Raw genomic sequence first — 4,530 nt, forward strand, 5'->3', positions numbered from 1 at the left:
ACTTCCGGGAGAAGGGTGCTACGTTAAGCACGTGGTTTCTGGATGGGGGCTTGCATTTTCAACAACTTATCATTCCAGCTATGTTGGACCTGGGTCCAAAACATTTTCTAACCTTTTTTATCTAGAAAAAATGACCCAAATGAATTTAACTTCTACTTCTCACACATCTGAATTTTCTCCTACCTAATTCATTCTAGCCTTTATTATAGCTCAGTTTGGCTTGTTATATTCTTCAAGGGTTGGGATATTGGTCACTCTTTGATGGTAATGATGCCTACAGAAAATATTGCAGATGGAGGCTGTGGCTCTTTTTATGAACAGATTCAAGACTAGAACATGGATCATAGTCTTTTCGTACAGTAAAGTGAAAGTGTATTTTCAAAACTTAATGTATTACTGGATGTGATACAGTTTTCCATTTTTGTGAAATGTCTGCAGCTTCTATTTCCCCTCAGTTACTGGAGGAATTTTCTCCAGGTGCTTCCTATATTACCATCCCTTGTTAATATTAACTCTTTTTAGCATTTTAGGTTATTTAAGTAGTTTTTACAGAAGTAGCCTAAGAAGCCATGAGTTTCAGAGCTAAATGGTCCCTTGCTTTCCTCTGTCCCTCTCTTCCCAAGGCATTGATATTGAATGTGCCAGCTGACAGAAGAGACAGATGGCACTGGGGGGACATTTTAGATATCTTAAGCTTTGAAACTCTTCTTCTCCACATGTCTAAAATGGTTTCTTTTAACATAAATATGCCTTCACACTGGATTGTAAAAGGCATGTGATTTTATTTTTGTGAGGTATTGTCTTCTACAGTATTAAAGGGAAACAGATATTAATGTGTATCATCCTATCTTGTTTTTGAAGCCAGGGTAGTTGTATAATTTTGTTACCAGCAGTGCTAACCTGAATGTGATCTGGTTACCTTGGAAATGCAGGAACTTATATGAATGTACTGTAAAATAAAACATGGACTGATTCCCAGGATTCTGAACCCCTTTGTGTGAAATCTGAAATGCGGAGGTGCTTTAAGCAGGTGATAAAAATCCTTATTTGGGGGCAGGTGGAGCAAGGTAACTGTTGGCCTGGGAGGGTAACAAGGGCTCATCAGGAGCGGCGAGAGTGGGGAGCGGTTGGGAGCTAGAGCCCGTCTCATCAACTGTGGTATCCCGATGAGAAAGATACAAACTCTGAAAAAGCTAAGGCCATTAAGCCACAGCAGGACTTTGAAGGAAAATAAAAAAGGTGCTGGAAAGAGAGCCATTTTCTGATAGACTGTCATCAGATTAGGAGAGGTCAAAGTTGAGTGGAACGGGGACTTCCAGGGAAGATGGCAGAGTAGAAAGATCCTTACCTCACTTACTACCATGAATACACTTAGATAAAATCCACATCAGTGTAAATAAGCCAGAAAATGACCCAAAGACTCGCAGAACAGACTTTCACTGCTTAATGTAGAGAAGAGGCCACTTCAAAGAGTGTAGGAAGGGCAGCAATGCAGTTAGAAACCAAACCGCCTCTCAAAACTGAGGAGGGGAGGGAGGCACACCTCAGGCATGGATAGAAGAGACTAGCAGACTCTACATCCAGCACCCCAGGCATGGGGGATCCACCATGGGAAGATGAATCCCCATAATTTTTGCCTTTGAAAGCGGGAAGGACTGAACTTTATGAGTTTTTACGATCAATGGGGCTCAACACTGGGAACTTTAAAAATCATCAGGCTTTGCTCAGAGCAAGAGGGCAAGAGGAAACTGAGTCCTCACCCTTAAAGAGACAGCATAGCAAACAACCCTACTGAGATATGGCATAGAAGCAGCAGTTTTAAAAATGCCTGGGAGGGCGCCTGGGTGGCTCGGTCGGTTGAACATCCGACTTCGGCTCAGGTCATGATCTCGCGGTCTGTGAGTTCGAGCCCCGCGTCGGGCTCTGTGCTGACAGCTCAGAGCCTGGAGCCTGTTTCGGATTCTGTGTCTCCCTCTCTCTCTGACCTTCCCCCGTTCATGCTCTGTCTCTCTCTGTCTCAAAAATGAATAAATGTTAAAAAAAAAAAAATTAAAAAAAAAAAATGCCTGGGATATACAGGAAGATATATTTACTAATCTCAGAATGTGTGCTGGAGGGGCAGGGATCTTACATTTCTCCAAGAACAAAAGAGCTAGCAAGCACCATTTCTCTCCTCTGCCCCCTAGCCTAGATACCTGCAGGAACCAGCGTAGCTTTGACACTCTCCATCTAGCTTTGCTAACAAGTGCACCCATCTCCCCCCAAACCACACTCAGAAGTCCATCCGAAGCAGTGCCACAAGCTTGATAGTATGAAAGCAGCCCTGGCCAGCACCACTCTGAAATGACTCCTGCCCTGAGGAAGGGTGAGGAAAACCATACATACCAGTCCAAATGTGCCAGCAGTGACTGTGTGAAGATATGTGGTCTGACTGCAGGCCCTACCCAGCAGTGAACATCTCAGGGTTCAACATAGGGAGAGTGCCCTGCAATTGGGTGCTACTGCAGCTCTGGCAAACACCTGGTTTGGCTCAACTCAAGCCCAAGGTATTCCCCCTATTGGCCCATTGACACAGGGACCAAACCGTACCCACAATAGTCAGGAACAGCCATTGCGGACAATTAGACTGAAAGCAAATGCAGCTCAGCCACAATAGGGTGCATGCAACGCATATAGGAGACGCCCCTGAAGCACCTGTTTCTGTAAGTGGGGGTCTCTGCACTGCAGGGCACCACAGGGCCTCTTTTTCATAAGGACAATACTTTGAAGAGTAGGAGACATAGCTAATTTTTCTAACACCCAGAAACAGACCCAGAGAGTTAGACAAAATGAGAAGACAGATGATTTGTTCCAAAAGAAAGAATAGGACAAAATCACAGCAAGAAAGCTAAACAAGCAGAAATAAGTAATATGCCTGATAGAGAATTTAAAGTAGTGGCCATAAAAATTCTCATCAGATTTGAGAAAAGAGTGGAGGACCTCATTGACACCCTCAACGAAGAGACAGAAAACATAAAAGAGAACCAAACAGAGATGAAAATCTCAATAACTGAAATGAATAATTGGAATAAGACCAGAGAAAGAACGGATCAGTGATCTGGAGAACAGAGTAATGGATGGAGAGCAATCATGATGAACAGGAGAAAGAAAAAAGAAAAAATGGGACTAGATTAAGGGGACTCAATGATGCTATCTAGCATAACATTTACATTATAGGGATCCCTGAAGAAGAGAGGGAAAGGGGCAGAAAATTTATTTGAAGAACTAAGAGCTAAAAACTTCCAAACTCTGGGGAGGGAAACAGAAATTCAGATCCAGGAGGCACAGAGAGCACCGAACAAAATCAACCCAAGGAGGTCCACACCATGACACAGAGTAATTAAAATGGCAAAAAGTAGTGATAAAGAGAATTTTAAAAGCAGCAGGAGAAAACAGTTACAGGAAAGAAAACCCCTTAAGGACTATCAGGTGGTTTTTCAGCAGAAACTTTGCTGACCAGATGGGAGTGGCATGATTTATTTGAAGTGTTGAAAGAAAATAACCTACAACCAAGAATACCTTATCTGGCAAGGCTATCTTTCAGAATGGAAGGAGAGATAAAGTTTTCTACAAAAACAAAAGTTAAAGGAATTCACCGCCAGTAAACTTTAGAGGAAATCTGAAAGGGGATTCTTTGAGTGGAAAGGGAAGACCATAGGCAGGAGTAGGAAAAATAGAAAGCTCAAGTCGAATCAGTAAAATCAAGTATATCTATAAAAATCAGTCAAGGATTCACAAAATAAAAGGATTTAAAGTATGACATGATGTGCCTAAAACATGAGAGAGAGAGAGAGAGAGAGAGAGAGAGAGGAATAAAACTTTATGTGCTTTTAGAATGAGTTCAAACTTAAGTGACCATCAGCTTAGCATAGACACCTATATGTATATTATATATAAACCTAATGGAAACCAGAAATCAAAAACCAGTAATAGATATGCAAAAAATAAAGAGAAAGGAATCCAAGTATACCACTAAAGAATGCCAGCAAACCACAAGAGAAGAGGGCAAGAGAAGAAGAACTACAAAAACAACTTAAAGTAACAAAATGGTAATAAGTACATGCCTCTCAATGATTACTTTGAATGTAAATGGACCAAATAAATGCTCATATCAAAAGACAAAGGGTGACTGAGTAGATAAAAAATCAAGACCCATATATATGCTGCCTACAAGAGACTCATTTCAGACCTAAACATACATGCAGACTGCAAGTGAAGAGATGGAAAAACAATTCTCATGCAAATGGAAGTGAAAAGAAAGCAAGGGTAGCAATACTTATATTGGAGAAAATAGACCTTAAAACAAAGACCTTTACAAGAGACAAAGAAGAACCCTACATAATCATAAAGGGACTAATCCAACAAGAGGATATAACAATTTCAAATATTTATGCACCCAACATGAAAGCTCCCAAATATATAAAGCAGCTATTAACAAAGTAAGTAATAGTAGGGGACTTTAACACTCCACTTACAACAATGGACAGATCA

General features: G+C 41.1%; 1 protein-coding gene across 3 annotated transcripts in view; it reads left to right on the plus strand.

Annotated features, from left to right (window-relative positions):
- The window catches only part of IPO8 (importin 8), an 85,993-nt gene extending 85,012 nt beyond the window's left edge, over positions 1-981 (plus strand). For all 3 annotated transcript variants that reach the window (XM_019452366.2, XM_053894694.1, XM_019452368.2), the window contains one exon: positions 1-981. This exon is cut by the window's left edge and continues 977 nt beyond it. The gene's annotated coding sequence lies outside the window, so the exon portion shown is untranslated.
- The last annotated feature ends 3,549 nt before the right edge of the window (positions 982-4,530 follow it).

The sequence above is a fragment of the Panthera pardus genome, unplaced genomic scaffold (assembly GCF_024362965.1).
Source record: "Panthera pardus isolate Hobbes unplaced genomic scaffold, ASM2436296v1 HiC_scaffold_6, whole genome shotgun sequence".
In the NCBI taxonomy this organism is placed as follows: Eukaryota; Metazoa; Chordata; class Mammalia; order Carnivora; family Felidae; genus Panthera; species Panthera pardus.